The 17,609-nt window shown below is 35.3% G+C and overlaps 1 long non-coding RNA gene across 1 annotated transcript; it reads right to left on the bottom strand.

The window, feature by feature from the left end:
* Positions 1-24: 24 nt before the first annotated feature.
* LOC129217495 (uncharacterized) lies at positions 25-1,602 on the bottom strand. Its single transcript, XR_008580219.1, has 3 exons — positions 1,478-1,602; positions 937-1,179; positions 25-369 (listed from the first exon to the last, which is right to left on the bottom strand). It is a non-coding gene; the product is annotated as an uncharacterized LOC129217495 (long non-coding RNA).
* Positions 1,603-17,609: the final 16,007 nt, after the last annotated feature.

The following is a 17,609-nucleotide window of genomic DNA, read 5'->3' as shown; positions in this document are numbered from 1 at the left end:
ACAAAATTGGAGATATACCTGTGGATCACCTTGATAAATTCTGTACAAGATTACATAAGTATCAGCACTCTGCTTGAGGGAAAGCTTATAAGTAGGTACTGCACGAGATATAGTAATGACCGACTTCATAAGACACATCATATTACCAAATACCACTTCAGGGTCACAGTACATTTTGTATCGTGCATCCCAAAAATCTTCTGAATGCTCCATCCTCAAATGCCATAGTTCAAGAACTAGGGTATCGCCCTCAGAAGTCTTCAACAAAATTTCAACACATACAGAGAATTCTTTCAAAGGCTGAATATACAAGCATGCTTCTCTAACCTTTGCTTGAATTTCAGGGTGGTCTTCAATACCAATTTCGAACTATAAACAAGAAAAAGTAAACTTTAAATGAAAGAAAACCCCAATGAGTTAAAAATGAGACTGATTGTGTACATATGCAAGAAATCGGATTTCAACTTTAAAAAGAAAAATAGTGACTTGAATGCTAATAGCTTCAGGATGTTTCAGAGCTCCTTCAGGATAAAAAAAAAAACAAAAAACAAAAAAAATATGCCATTTAGGAGTGTGTTTACCAGAGGTTATGAGGGCAAGCATAAAACTGTAACTATAACTTTTGGTAATATTTTGTACTTTTCAGAAGTTAAAAATATGCCTTGAAGAAAGCAAAATAACACATACATCTTACTACAATGAATACTTATCATTCTAACATGAACATTGTACTTCTTCAATAAGAATAATTTGTACAAAGAAATAAATTATTTGGTCATTTAAGTCCTAAGAGAAAATTAATCAACTTAAAAAGAAACATGCAAAGTCAGTGTACAAATGAAAATTAATATAATCCAAAACAAACAAATGAGTTTGAATAGTTTTTAAGAGTGAAACAAATTTATACATGCATGAAAATATGATCCAATATATTACCACATTTTTTTCGGATGATTTTGTTCCACAGCTCAATGACTTTGGTTCACCGCATCTAGATTGAACAATAGACTGTGGCACGTTTTCAATCAAAGCTCGAACATACTTCTCCAATTTTACAAGGTCCCAATTCAACAATGCTTTTACTCTATTTTCATTCATTTTGCTTTTATCTTCCGCCAATAAACATGTTCCTGGTTTACATTTTTTAATATCCTTCATTCAGTGCACTTGTGAAATAAACTAGAAACAAAGGAAAGACAAGTTAAAAGAAAATATCTGATAATCTTTTGAGCTGTGTTTAAGCAATGTCACAATGAAAGTAAAATTCTTATAATAATTTGTAAGGAATCTAATGAATTAAATTGCTCTCGACTCGGCATGCACCAAATATTTAATTGGTATTGGATATACTGCCTACTCGGCGTTCAGAAAAACATCCCAATTCCTATCGTCGAATATCATCAAACGTGATGATCAATTACAGAGCTTAAGCATACTATTACAAGAGCAATGATTATACAAGTAGTAGAATACATACTTCGAAGAATTCGCAAAAAAATCCTTCTTGAATTTACAATGAAATATTAAGAGTGATTCCTGTTATACCTTTAAAAAGAAAAACAAAACCATCAGCAGTAGCAGTACATTTTTCTGTTGATGTTGTTAGAAGTTTTACTTCATTTCGTTTCTTCTTCTTGCGCCTTCAACCATGGCTCCGCACAATTCAGGGTGTGTTCGCATAGAGGAACCGGTCGACCTCATATAATTGGTCCGAATATAGCGCGGTCGTCAAATTTTTAGTGATAAATATTTAATTTTAGCAACTCTTTTCTGTGTTGCTTTATGGTAACCCTGTGTGTCTCGATATTTCCGCATTATTTTCTCCCTTTGTTTTCATTTGCAAAGGAAAAATTTCCCTCGCGCATGCATTAGAGCCAAAAATGTGAGGACAACTGAAAGAGATCACCAGATTCCCAATTATCGAAATCTCCCCCACTTCCTCAGTTTCACTTCAGTTATAATACTGACTGAAATTTCTTTAAGCGTTCTGTAGTCATTTGCAGGGGCAGTGCCGCTTTAGTTAGTAACAATTCATTCTTTTTTCCAACATTATTCATTACTCAGTAAAATATTGTTGAAGCATTTATACCAGTGTTGTTAACTGTAGCGGATTTGAAAAGGGGGGGGGGAGCGTTTCCAAAAGAAAAAAACACACACATCTCTACATAGTATAAAATGAAGTCCCCAAAAAGCGTCTGTGTGTTTGAACTCGCAAAACTCGAGAACTACCTGGCCGATTGTGCTGAAATTTTCTCAGTTTGTTCCTTTAAGTCCTGAAAAGGTTGCAGACCAGTTCGAATTCACCAAATTCCAAGCCACGCTTACTCTTTTGAACACTAGGTGGCAGGGCTGCACGGGGTCACTCAAAACTTCCGGCGGAAGTCTTATTTGTATTGCTTCTTACGACGAATTGCTCTGTTTACGTATCTGTAATTTGATTGAATTTTTTAAATTAATCATGAATTTCAAAGGCGCAAAATTTTCGTAAAAAGAGCGGATGTTGTTCTGCTTTCGGGTACAGCATGAGGACAGGAGCAAATAAGATGTCAGAAATAAAGATGTTCAAATTTCTAAAGGTCCTGATCGTCGAATCAAAGCCAATGCTTTAAAGCGAAAGGATTGAATCTTAATGAATATTATGTGGTAAACACACTTTGTGCGAGGTATTTACGAGCTGGAAACATTCACCTTAATTTCATCAGCTTTGTATTTTTACTGTAATGTGTGAAGATCTATATTGATCTACAGTGGCGGATGGGGCAACATGAACCGGCCCTGGCATTTACAGACCAGTCGGTCCCCTTAAGACTTGCTCCTTGAAGAGGAGACGCTCCCACCGTCCTTAAGTTTTTTTTTTTTTTTCAGATATAAAAATGGAGCGGATACATCTTCTAGTTTTAGTAGGGAGCATTAGGGAGTCACCATTAGAATTTGAGTATTCAAATTAGGAGAACTGCGTTTACGAATGTGGAGAAAAAGAATCAATAATACGAACACCTGCATAGTAAAAATTAATATTCTAGCTAATGATGGGGCGGAGGGGGTTCGGGGGCACTCCCCCGGAAAATTTTCAAAATTACAGCTTCAAAAACGCATTGTTAGACTTTTTAAATGGTCTTGGGCAATGTTTGCGGGAGGGGGTATTTGGAGAATTTCTTCAAAACTTTTTCAAAATCAGAGTTCTAAAACGTATGCGTAAGCATTGTTTTGTAACACTAGGGGGAAGAAGGGCGTTCAGGAATTCTTTCTGGGAAAAATTTCTCAATTGAAGTTCCCAAAGCGCCAATTTAGGTGACAATTGATGATCTTCGGGGGGAGGGCTATGTTTTTTGAAATTGAAGTTCTTCAAAAAGTTTGTTACCTATAAATTGCCCCCCCCCCCCTAAAGTCAGTATCTGAAGGTCTTATGTGCAATAACGATTGATGAGGAACCGCGTGAAAAGAGAACGTATAATTTTGATGAACGTCTTTAAATTATCTTTGACAATGTTAATGAGAGCAAAGATCCGGTGTCCCCCCCTCCCCTCCGGGAATTTTTTTCAATTAGTTGTCTTAAAAATGCATTCTAGGTGATCTTAGGTAATGTTTGGGAGAGAAGAGGCTCGAAGGTGCTCTCCAGGAATTTTTTGGTAATTGAAATCTAAAGAAAGGGATTGTAGGTTTTCTTTGATAACGTAAAGGGCACTGACAATTCTGGGAAACTGAAGCTTAAAAAACGTTATTTCATCGACTTTCAATGACGTGAGGGGGAGGAATTTTCGGAACATATTTTTTAATTGAAATCCATAAAACGAAATTTGAGAGGACCTTTAGTAATGCTGACGAGCGTGTTGGGAACAAAAAATTTTCTAAGTTAGCTTTTAAAACGCAGTTTTTGTCGATCTTCGGTAATGTTAGTGGGTGAAGCTGCGTTCGGGGACTTTCATTCCGTAATTTTTCGAAATTTGAATTCTAAAACGCAGTCGTAGATGATATTCGCTGATGTTACCAAGGGTTCAGGGACTTTTCTCAGAAATCTTTTCGGGATTGAAGCCCTAAAAAAGAATTTTCACACCACCTTTGGTGATACAAGAGGGAGGAGAGATTCGATGACCTCTGAAAAATTTCTTAATTGTAGTCCTAAAAACGAAATTTTAAATGATCCTTAAAGATGGGGTGGAGGCACTTCTGCAGGATTAGGTGATCACTCTCCTGGAAGCTTTTCGAATTTGAAGTCCTAAATACGAATTGTAGGCCATCTTTGATAACGATAGGCGATATGAGATGGGACTGGGTTCCGATTTAGAAACTTCCCCTGCACTCTTTCAAAATAAAAGTTTTAAACACGTTTCTAATCTACCTTGGAGGTGTAAAATGAAGGGTGAGGCTAGAGGATGTCTCTCCCTTCCGCATTCTTTGCTAAGTTCCAATCTTTTTATTAAATTATTCATACAAATGTTATGGGAAAACCTCCCCCCAGTATATCTTTTCCGAGATCATTTTAGTTCTTTGGTTTTTTTTCATAGTGAAATTTTCAATTTCCAACCTGGTGTTTGAATTTGTTTGAAAATAAAGAGATTGAGATTCGTCAAAATATTTTTTAACATTTTGGACTGATGTGGTACTTTTCAGGGACACCAGATCTTCTTCCAACTTTATTTTACTTTAAATATCCTCCAGCTAGAATATCTTAATAAAGTTTTATTTTACTTTCGTTTTATACATTCAAACACTTAGTATTCATTACGTTACAATGTTTTAAATCTCCCTTACTGCATTTTAACTCTTTTTCTATTTAAAACATGCTTCAGCGGCCCCTATGAAACCTCCATTATTATCTAGATATTCATTCATTGTATTAAATTAAAATTTGTCATAGGTTTTTACAATGTACTGAATACTTTTTTTGCTTGATTTTTTTTTTTTTTATTTGTCAAAATGTCTCGAAAAATTTTAGCTGCCTTTAGTTAGGTAAATTATAATAAAGAACCGTGGATGTTCCTAAATAATATTTAAAGGTTTAATATTCAAGGGTTGCATTTTCTTTCAAAATTTTGTTGAGAAAATATTTTTTGTCACGGGAATTCCACTTGGTATTTTGTTACTTCTATTTAAATTTTTTTTAATACTGAGAAGGTTTTCTTTTTTTTTTACTTTGTTCATCCCTAAATTAAAATTGGCAGCCACGGTTCTACGCCACCCCTGGAGGTGGCCCTGCCTTTACGTGTTCATTGTCCCCCTACAGACTATTATTACAGGCAGCTGTTAGCGCCTTAGAAGGTCCTGGACAGTTATGCAATAAAGTTATCTTATCGGTCAACCGATGAATTTACAGACACACAGTAAAGCATCTTATTGCTCACAGCAGAACATTTTTTAAAGAATTTTTACTAGGCGACATAAGTTTATCATAAGAGTAAAAATTATTGAGAAGGTTACAGCCTTTTTTTTCTCAACAAATGTATGCAAAATCGTCGCCTCAAAGTGGTATTTCTGTAAGTACTGTTTGTTCTGTGGTGGCTGCATAGGATTTCTGATTTAAAAGGAAGCCAATATGAACAAACCTTAAGCATAGTATTAACTCCGAAGTAAAGGGGGTGCGGGGGTTTCTCCCCAGTAAATTTTTCGAAATTTTTAGTTTTGAAAACGAATTTTAGACGATCTTTGGTAATGTTAGGATTGAAGAGGTTCGGTGTCGGTCACCTGTCTATTTTTCGAACTTGTAGCTCTAAGAGTACAGTTTTAGATGTTAGAGTGAAGAGAAATTTGAGGGTCCATATCCCAGGAAATTTTTCTTTATTTTTAATCTTAGAAATGCATTCTAACTGTCTTTCGTAATATTATGCGCTCGGGTGCGACTCCCTCCCCACGCCCGTTTTTCGAAACTGAAACGTTCAAAACGCAAACATTATGTCCAATAATGTTCAGAGGAGGGTGATTCGGGGGTTGTCCGGCGGGTTTTTTTCTGCAATTGTAGTGCTAAAAACGGAGTTCAATGCGCTCACGTGGAGGAGTGATTCTAGGGCCCGCAACCAGAAATTTTTCTAATTTGCAGTCTTAAAGATGCATTCTACTTGTCTTTGATAATGGTAGAGGAGAAGAGGTTTGGAGCACTCTCTCGGAAATTGTAGCTCAAAAAAATAAAAGATTAAAAAACTGAAACCCGACTACGGCAAAAAAAAAAAAAAAAAAAACCTAAAAGATAAGAAACAAGGTAGGTCCTGTTTAATATCATCGTCCTATGGAGTAAAACTAGTAACTTGATAGGACAGATATTCCTATTTATTGAGTTCTATTGAAATCCTCTGTCACTTTCACATTAATAACATTATAATTCAATTTAAATGCCGTTGTCGTGCGTTCTCAACTACATTTCTACTATACCGCACGACTACGGTATTTGAATTGAATTATAATGTTATTAATGCGAAAGTGACAGAGGATTTCAATAGAACTAAATAAATAGGAATATCTAACCTATCAAATTACTGGTTTTACTCAATAGGAAGATGATATTAAACAGCGCCTACCTTGTTTCTTATCTTTTAGGTTTTTTTGCCGTAGTCGGGATTCAGTTTTTTAATCTTTTATTTTATTTAAATATTTTCCGTTTTAATCTAAGATGGACAAAAAATAATAGCGTGAGTAATTTACGGTAAGCATTTTAGTTTGATATACAAGAATGGTAAACTTAATTTATTGCTATTACATGAAGCTAATAGAAAATTTAAACAATAAAAGATTGATTTTACTTAATAAGACTATAATAGTAATCAACACCAAACTTGTCTCTTACCCTTTTTTCCCTTAGTCGGGTTATTAATAAATTTATTTAAAACCCACGCTAAAAAAAATCCTTTAAAATCGAGTTTTACAAGGTAAAATCAACTCCTCCTATTGTTGAAGTCGATTGATAGCGTACGCAGTGGCGTACTGGGCCGCCGGGATACCGGGAAAATTCCCGGTGCGCCGGTGCCTTACTGCGCCGACGCCTGCTTTTTTTTTTTTTTTTTTTTTTTTTATGAATTTTGTATCGGATATTGCGGCGCCTGGTACCATAAGATTAATCATATGAGATGAACAAATAAGACGACTTAACATCATAAAACTACGTATACCATCCCTTTTTAAAATCAACACATAGCTTCATAAAATCACATAGCTTCTTTCCTAGATTCATCACTGATATAACTGATCATAATTAACAGACAAAAATGAATAAAACTGGTATGCCTTCATTGCATAGCCCTTTATTTTTTATTCATGATTCAGAAGCGCTGCGAAATTTTTCAACAGTTCATACTTCTCTAATAGTGAAGAAAATGAAAATTTCGTGGCGCCGGCGCCCCCATGAAGACTTTACGGCACTCTAATTTACCCTCCCCCCCCCAGCAGACTGGGAAACAAAATTAGAGGTAGGAGCCATTAATTTTCAAATAAGAGATTTTTTTTTCGTTAAAAACATTTTCTTTTAAATAATTATTAAATGTAGCGCATGCTTACACAAAATTGTTGTACGCGCGTATTATACTTCTCATTTTCAACTTATCACACTTAATAGCGTTAAATTTGGGTTTTTCATAGGATCAGATTATCCTTTTAATCATTTCATTTGACACTTTTCACACTTCCACATACCTTTCCCTTTCAGGTGCTGCTACTTTTTTTTAAAGGCGGCAAATGTCACTACTACTCAGTAAATTTTATTTTAAATTCAAAACGTGATCAGGAGCGTGACTAGGAGGAGCAGGGGGACACCAACCCCCTCCCTACGGGCGCGAAATTGAAGATATGATTAAAAATATTTCTCCCAACTTTAAATGAAAAAGAAAAAAATCAATCAAAAATCAATTTTATCGACTAAAATCAGCGGCAACCACCGTTGGGATACGAGAAACATAACTCGCCGCCTTACCCCAGCATTATTAAAGATCGCCAAAATTTCCATTTAAAGTACTTCAATTTTGAAAATGTTCAGGGGATAACACCTAGATGAACCACATCATAAAAGATCGTTTAAAATTTAGCATATTGGATTACAATTTCAGAAACTTACTAGAGGAGCCACCCTAACTTCAGCGAAATTATAATTCCCGAAATTGTAATAAATTGTCTACAATTTCGTTTTAGCTCTTCAATTTCGAAAACTTTCCAAAAGAGAGTCCCCGATCATCATCCCGTCCTCTAAAGTTATCAAAGACAGCATACAGTTATGCCATTTAAGACTTCAAATGCGAAAAATTTCCACAGAAAAGTTTTGAAACGCATGCCTTTCTCTAGAGTCAGCAAAAATGGCATACAAATACGATGTTTGAACTTTAAATTTCGAAAGCTTTCCGGGGACGAACCACCGCATTCACTTTATTAAAGATGATCTAATAAACCTCAATTTCGAAACTTTTTCGAAGAAGCGCTCAAGCCGTCGCCAACATCCACCAGTTTTTCAGAAATGGAGCCGCCAATTTCTGAAAATGATTAAAAACAGCAAAAGAAAAAGAAAAAAGCAGAAAACCTTCGTAATCTTTAAGAATTGAAGTAGTAATAATCAATGAACTAAAGGAATAAAAGTGATAAAAAGTATTTTTTCTGCCAAATTTAAAAAGAAAATGATATCTTTGCATATTATTGAGAAACATCCAAGATCCTGCATTATAATTTACCTAACTGAAGTCCGCTGAAATGTACGTTTCAAACATTTTTGATCGGAAAAAAAAATAGCGTATCGTTACAAACCTATTACGAGATTTAGTTCAATAAAAAAATGAATAGATAAATAACATAATAGCATTATGTAGGTCGCTGTAATATGTTTTAAAAAGAAAACGAGTTAAAATAAAATACCAAAACAAGTATAAAAAAAGTAGTGAACGAGATTTAAATAATGTAATGAATTAATAATAAGTTCTCAGTGTTTGAATGTTTTAAAGTGAAGCTAAACCAAAACTTTATCCCGAGTTTTAGGAGGCATGATGTTTAAATTAAAATAAAGTGGGGGGGGGAGACTCTAGAGTCATCACTCCAAAATGTGAAAAGTTTTCTCTTTGGAGCCGCAAGCTCTTGTATTTCAAATAAATAAAAATATCAGGCTGGAAATTTAAAATTTCATTTTCGAAAAACTAAAGCACTCAATGAGTTTAGAAAAGAAAACTGGGGGAGCGCGTTCCATTACATTTTTACCAATAATGAAAACAAATACGTAATACGTAAAAAGAGAGAAGAAAGCGGAAGAGTGGGAAGTCCTCGAACCTTATATCACTTCGTTTTTGGTCGCCAAAGATAGCCGAGAAGAGTGTTTTTTAAATTTTGATTTTGAAAGAATTCCGAGGAAGAGTTCCCTAACCACATCGCCTACAGTCACCAAAGACGGCCTAAAATTACTTATTTAGGTCTTCGATTACAAAAAACTTCCAGGAGAGCGCCACACTCAAATATTCGAGAAACGCAACCACCCCATCATCCAAAGTCGTTTAAAATTTCGGTTTTAGGACTTAAATTTCTAAAAATTCTAGGAGTCCCTGAACCTCCCTCCCCCCCCTAATATCACCATAGATAGTCGTTTTTAGGGCTTAAATTTCAAAATATTCCAGAGATTCCCGAACCTCCCTTCCCTTCTAATATCCTAAAAGACGATCTAAAAATATGGTCGTTTTTAGGGCTTCAATTCTGAAAAGATTTCCGAGAGGAGCTCCCGAAAAGCCTAATACATCGTCGAAAATAGTCTGCAATTTTTTCTCGGAACTTCAAATTTAGAAAATTTCCGAAGGAAAGCCTCCGAAACTCTCTGCCCACTAATATTACCAATGCTCGTCTAAAAACTGTGTTTTAGGAGCTGACCTTCAAACCTTTCTTGGGGTAACGATCCTATCACTCGCTCTAAAATCATTAAAGACCGTCTAAAATTTTGTTTAAGGGTTTGAATTTCGAAAGGGTTCGGGGGAGAGCTCTCGGGAACTCCTCTCCCTTACATCATTGAAAGTCAACTGAAATAAAGTTTTTAGAGCTTCAAATTCGGAAAAAATGCCCGTCCTCTTAACATTATCAAAGATGACCTACAATCGTGCTTTTAAGATTTCACCTGCGAAAAATTGCCGTTCCTTCTGACTTTACCAAAGATAGCATACAGTCGCGTTTTTATGACAAAAAACGCGTTACGTCCGAAAAATTCCCGAGAGTGGGCCCCCGAAACTATCCTCCCCTAATATCACCGGAAATAGTCTAATTGCCTTTTTATCGCTTCAATTTCGGGGAAGAGCCAACCACCCTTTCTAAAATAATTGGATATAATCCACAATTTCGTTTTTAAATTTTCAATTTCGAAATAAGTCTGGGAGCATCATTGAACCTATTCAGCCCCTAACATTATCAAAGATAATCTAGAGATAATCTTTAGATATCGCAGTTTTAGAATAATCTTTAGAGATCGTCTAAAACTGCGTTTTAGGGGCTACAATCTCAAAAAATTTGCCGGGGAGGGCCCCGGACCCCCCCCCCTTTATTAAGATGGTTGTAGATAACAATTGAACTTTACCTTTTCAATCCCGAAAAATAGACAAAGGAGCGCTCTCTATCCTGTTCTCCTTCAAAAAACTCCTCTTTTTACTCGTTTCTTATTTATAAAAAAAAAAAAAAAAAAAACTCGGCCAAAGTTTAATTTTTAGAAGTTATAACTTCGAAGCCTCCCCTCCCCCTAAAACACTCCTCTTTCTAACATCACCGAAGGAAGTAAAAAACTTTCTCTCATTTCGACGAAAAGGGGGGGGGGTGCAAAAGTTTAAGTTGTCTTGGGGCGTTGAAGATTATTTACTCCTCGGATAGGAAGTTCATCAAGTTTAATTTTTTAGTTGAACTTGGTGAATGGAGGGGGGGGGGGGGAATGTGAAAATAGAACAAGGCGCCGGTCAATTGTTTTTCCCGGTACACATTTTTGACCCAGTACGCCACTGAGCGTACGTTACTTGGGTCGTAATACTGAATCAATTGACACTTTATTCATGAAAGTCGGATAAATAGTTTAGGTGCTACAGTGGAACATACACAAATACAAAGACTGCTAATTTTTTTTAAAGCAAATAAATCATCTCATGCTACATTTGAAGTCGATTAAAATATAGCCTATGTTACTCGGGCTATAATAGGGAATCGATTGACACCTTATTTATCAAAATCGGATGAATAGTTTAGGCACTACGGTGGATAATACGTAAATACAAAAACATACATAGACTGCTGAAATTATAACCCTTCCTTTTGGCTTCGCCGTAGCCGGGTGAAAAACAGAAAAATGTTCCGCCAAAAGTCAGTAACCTTTCTGAAACGGTTCTTGAAACTTTTTAAAGAATTGGAAAATCTCCTCTGTTAAAGCCAGCCATGTCTCGGGAACCTTCGAGAAGAATGTGGTAGGTGGGTTTTAAATAATTAATTAGAACCTCGCCGTTCCACCAACAGAGCTCCAGAAGCATTAAAGCAGACACGACAGAACTGCAAGTAAGAGAACTAAGCATACTCCTAGCAAAGCTGAAGCGATCCTTGACTAATTCGCTCTTACCGATACATTAGTAAGTCTGGACAGAAAGTAATCGTGGTAAAGCCGACACCCTTAATAAACAAGCTCAGTCAGTCTTTAAACTGGTAGCGAAAAAATAGTCTTCACAGCAGTGAAAAGTCGGCATTCGTGTAGGTTTTGGCAATTCAGGAAACTGTTTGACAAATATCCTCGATTTTCTCAGGAAGTGGATGAAAACCTGCGAAATCCCGAAACGTTCCACTGAAATAGCCAGTAACTTCGGCCTTTTTTTACAGTGTAGTCATCCAACTTTCGTGGTTGATTTTCGTATCGTTCGAAGATATTTTTAAAAGATTCAGGACTGTAAGTGTCAAATGTAGCCTATGTTAACCGGGTTACAATTTAAAAACGAATGACACCTTATTTATCAAAATATGATGAATAGTTTTGGCGCTGCGGTGAAACAACCGTAAATACAAACATACATAGACTGCTAAAATCATAACCCTTTCTTTTGACTTTGCTGTAGTCGGGTAAAAACGAATAATACAATAGCTTTAGCACTATATACCTGCAAGCAAGCATCTTAGTTTGAAACACATGAAAGATAAATTAAATTAGTGTTACTACATAAAACTTGTAGACAACTTAGATTATGAAAGATTGCTCTTACTTAATAAGAATATAGTAATAATCATAACACCTAAGTTGTTCTTTACCAAATGATGTTTTTTCTGTAGAATGGTTACAGTTTTTGTTATATTTATTTAAAACCCGTGCAAAAAAGAGAAAGGAATGAAATTGGTTAAAATCAGGATGTATAAGGTTAAATCAAATTTTCCTATTGCTGAAGTCTGCAAAAATATAGCCTACCTGGGTCTTAATTACGAAACGAATGACACCTTATTTATCAAAATCGGCCAATCTTGAACGATGCTGGCGAAAAGGAGAGGTGGGGGCACCCTCCTATGGGGAAACTTTTACAATTTTTTTTTTTTTTTTAACGCAGTTTGTAGACGATCTTTGGTAATATTAACAAGAGGAGTGGTTTGGAAGATCCCATATTATAAAAGGAATGAAGAATAATTACATAGACTAGCATATAAAGCCAGTTTTGTTACTATTTCTAAAACATTTATGATCAGGGCCGGATTTAGACTTAACGGGGCCTTAAGTTATTTCAGGTATGGGGCCCTTTTTGTAATCCGGACCACTTTGTCGGTGGCGAAAGAGGAAATGCTGAAGTGTTTTTTTTTTTATTAATGACTATTATTACTTTTTTTGCGCTATATGTCTTTTCCCCTGAGACACATAAAGTTATGCATTATTTTCTTTCTTCCTTCCTTTCTTTTTTTTTCTTTCTTTTTTTTGTGTGTGTGTTTTTTTTAATGTGTGTTTGCCTGCCTTTTTGGATTTCCCTTAAGAAGGGGAATAGCATCGAGAGAATGATGCAGGGCTCCCAATTTTGGGGTTCTGGGGGTTCCCCCAGAGGGAATTTTGGAAAAAAAATATATAGTAAAATTCTGCAGTTTGAAGCCATACAAAGGAAGATTGGAATCAAAAATATTCGGGGGAAAAGTAGGCAAACAAAACTTTTTCAAATTATGTACTCTTGCAAGTTGAGATAATACACAGTAAAATTTTTTTAGGGGTCGACACATCGATGAGGCACTCGACAGAGAGAAAGAGCGAGGGAGGATAAAGGATAATGCATTGTTACTTGCGCTCATGGACTTTCGATACAGCTAGTTTTTAATCACCCCTGCAACCCATCTACAAATTGCTTTAAAAGAAATAGGGTACACACTTAGAAAATAGGTAGCAAGAGAGTAACATACTGCCCATTTGAACAATTCATAATTTATACTCTTAGTAAGAAATAAAATTGAAGCATACTTTGACGAACATACATTGAAGCACACACTGAATTTAACATATTTTGGCACTCCTCCCCCTTATCAACTCCAATTTGTTAGAAATTTCAAAATTCAAGGCTTGTAGCCACATTTTTGCATCATTTCAAGCATTTGAAAATGAAATTGATTTTTTTCAAGTATTTCCATTTTTTTTTAGGAACGACAACTCACACAACTTTTCGTTATAAGCAATAGCTTTCAACTAAAATGTAAATCCGGCCCTGGAAATGATAGTATAAATAACAAAAGTCTCCAAAACATTTTTACAAATTAAAAGCGGTAATGGATAACTAAAGTAAAAGTTTTAGAAATAAGTAAATTTTTTTACGAACCAAACTTGCTCTTCAAAATCCTTTGTTTGAATCATCAAAATGAATTTCAATTTCATTATAACTTTAAAAGGATTTTTAATTACAGCTAAAACGTGTTACAAATGACTCCATCATTCTTCAGTCCTGTTGCCTCGAAGCTGGAGAAAAAATAAATAGATTGCCAGTGCCTACAAGTTTCAACGCGCGAATCCCTTTTATACATAAAGCCACAAAAAAGGAAGTGGTAGGTGTGGTATAATCCTCAGTTACCCTAAAGCAAAAATTACTGAAAAGAATTCCAGGAAACAATCCCGACCCTTCAGCCTTCGGCTTCACTCTCGAGAAAAATTCCTCTCTCTTTGCATCTTCGAATGAAAAACAGCTGTTTCCGTTCTGCAAACTGCTTTTGCCGTCCCGTCCCAAGTAGTGTTCCTGTACTGGTCCCTGTCCCCTGTACACAGATGGCCGTGAAATGGTTATCGACTATCATCAATGAAAGGGCTAATGAGGTGGGGTGTTAATCGATTGCCGAGTGCGTGGTGGGCCGGTCCACAAGGGAAGAAAAAGAAGGCTTTCGTCATGTACGAGTCGACGGTTTTTTTTTTTAAAAAAAAAAGGCAACTGTCTTCCTAAGAGTTTTACAAAGATTTGAAATCTGTTTACAAAAATGAGTGAACCTATTTTAGATTTTCCAATGTCGCAAAGTGGTTTGATTTCGCATTTTCTAGGCGACAGATTTTTTTCACTAGTTTTTTTTAAGGAAGAAAAAATGAAAAAAAAAAAAAAAAGCTTTTTTTTTTGTACTATTCAATTGAAAGATTTAATGCGGCCCAAACCGAGGCGGCCCACCGGGCATTTGCCCGGCTGCCCGCCGGCCCCATCCGCCACTGTTGATCTATATTAAATTGATTATTAGAAAAACTCAACTTGAACAATTTTTTATTTGCTTCCTGCAAAGCTGAAAGTTTCCAGTGTTTTGACGGGTTTCAAACAGTTTAATTTGTGTGATTAAAATAAAAAACCACTATTCATTACCTCATGAGAAAAAAAACTTCCCCTAGCTCGAACTATCAATAACTCGAACCATTTAGCCCGTCTCTTGGGACCTCGAGTTATTGACGGTACTTTAATATTAGGCGCTCTAATTATAAACAAATTTAGACATTCGACAATCGGTAAACAAACACATTAATTAAAGTTTTAGTATAGTATCATAGTACAGCTATTGGTATTACCTTCAAAGCAATTTTAACGCTGGAGAAAGCACTCGGAGATTAAATTTAAATTTTGTTATCTTTCAATTTTTTTTTTATGCCTATCAATCTTGCTACAGAAGCAAGTTGATTAAACAAAAGAAAGAAAAAAGAAAATGATGAACAAATATGCAATAAAATATATTAAATATCAAACCTGAAAATTAGGTAGCAACTGTAAACCAATAAGTGTGTGTGAACTGAAAAGCTACAACAGGAGAATTGATTGAATATGACACCAAAACTCCCTGTCATAGCCATTCTGTGTGAACACAGTGCAGAAAAGCATCCATCTTTGAAAAAATAGCTTCAACTTAAGAATAGGAATTACAATTCACAACGTACTTGCAATCCAGTAGATTTGTGATTCTTGAAAGCAGACTTTGTATCAACTTTATTTCTGTTTAGGAGGTATTCATAAATGCTTATCATTGAAATCGCGGTAATGATCGACAAACGAAGACTCGTTTTTTTTTTCTTTCTTTTTTCTTTTCTTATTTCTGTATTTGAAGGATCAGGAAAATCAGATCCGAGGATCGACAATTTTTGAGAATAACAAAGCCTATTATACTCATTTCATGCATGCAAAAGACATGATTCTACCTAGAATTGAAAGAAAACAAAATTGCCTGAACACTGTAAACATGAATTGTTAGCAATAGATTCGCCATCCATCTACTAAAGGATCGGTAAGGTCACAGCCATTGAAAGATAATTTTTAACAATAACTAAGTTTGTCTTTCTCATTTAATGTATTGAAGACATTATTCTGCTTTTTAAAGAAGCACAACAAAATCGCTTTCGCTATGAACACCTATCTGTAGCAATGGAGATTGGCGCTTAACCGGAAATAAGACTAGCTACTTCCGATCTACGTCAGTGGTTTGTTTGTTTATTTAGGATATTTGGTGAATAAAATTCGATGAATAGTTCTTTTTTTTATTCCAATTTACTTCTAATTTTTAAATAAATTGTCAAATATGGGGGTAAAAAATTACTTGCACATATTAATATTACATATCATTAGAAAGGGTAGAATTTTCCGCGTTCTACGTAGTTTCTTTCAATGCTCTTTATTACGACGGGAATTATTAGCGTTTTTAGCTCGAATTTTTTTAGGCTTAGCTGAAATTTAGGCACTACTTTCTTCATTAAATAAATCAATAAAAAGTGAAGGAATTGTCCCACAGCTTTCTTTTTGACGCCATTGGATAAATCGACCTTTTTTACTCCAGATCTAACTAGACTTATGGTCGAAAAAATAAGCTTTTATCTCAAAAGGAAAAAAAGTTGCAAGCCTTTTTAAATCAAGTTTAAGAAATCGCGATTCCATTCAATTGTAAACCATTTTCTTTTGAATTTTAATTCCTTAATCTTATTTAATTTTGTGTTTCCATGGTTACGCATTTTAGATCATCTTTCTGGATTTAATTTCTTAAAAGTATTTTAATATCTGTCGTCATTGTTTGGAAGGGAAATCATGATGGTTTTTTTTAGTTATTTTTTACGCCTGATAGTTGAATATATGTCACTTGACACAATTTTTATTTTCAAGGTGGTAGATCGGGCAAAGCCGGGCAAATCAGCTAGTAAAACATATTTCAATAAAATCCATTTTATTTTGTTACGAGGGCAATATTGCAGTCAGAGGTCAATGCAAAAAAATATATCAAAGCTGACAAGTTTTGAATTCAAAGGTAGAAAATGTCACGATTTGTTCATTAAAACTTCTTCGATAGAAAAAGTGATTTTTCGGTTTTAATACCCTCTTGTTTTAATCATTGATAACGATCTTTCAAAATAATACAGAGCATTACTATACCATTTTGATGAAATTATATAAGATTTATAGTTAAGAAGCTTAAAATGCTAAAATATGTACTTTACCATCACATTTGAGGTAAAATTAGAACATAAGATTTATATACTTTAAAGTAGATTGATCAGCTTTAAGGCTTCTAATAAAACATTTTTAAGGAACCTCACAAAAAACTGTTTAAGAAAACATATTAGAAGGGAAGGGACACTTGACTTTTTCATGACCCTCCCAAAAGAAATGAATGATACATAAAACGAATTCTTGCTTTTTTTTTTTTTTTTTTTTGAGCAATCACGATTGCTTATTGTTCTCACTTGACTGTTTTGATGTCCTTTGATTTTATTTTCCCACCGCCACCAAAGAATATAGATAATGGGAAAGAAGTTCCACTTCGAGATCGGTTTGTAAGCTCCGCAGAGAAAATAAATTACTAACGAAAACATGTTTTGGGACAAAAGCCGACATTTAGGAACAAATTCGTCGCCAACGGTGAACTGACTTGGCGGAGGGTTGCCATTTCCTCGCGAGAGTCGGGGAGACACACCCCCCCATGGAGATTCTAAAGCCTTTTGTATCTGAAGATTTGAAGAGTTCCAGATGTTCAATCGTTCTTCTCTTTTAACTAATGTACTCATTTGCTACTGTTGAAAAACCGGGTGTACTCCAATTTCTTCCACACTTCCGGTAGACCCGAGGGACTAGGGGGAGCAAACAATAGCGCTTATCGCAGTCGAAGAGCTCCACTCATACCTCCTGTTGAGTTTGAGGGGCGAAAGGAGTTTGAAAATACCAAGCTGTTTTTCCTGTTCTTTTCCCATTAAGTCTCAC

Source organism: Uloborus diversus, chromosome 2, assembly GCF_026930045.1.
Source record: "Uloborus diversus isolate 005 chromosome 2, Udiv.v.3.1, whole genome shotgun sequence".
Taxonomy (NCBI): Eukaryota; Metazoa; Arthropoda; class Arachnida; order Araneae; family Uloboridae; genus Uloborus; species Uloborus diversus.
Note: the sequence above shows the minus strand (reverse complement) of the source record. Positions and strands in the feature narration are given on the sequence as shown.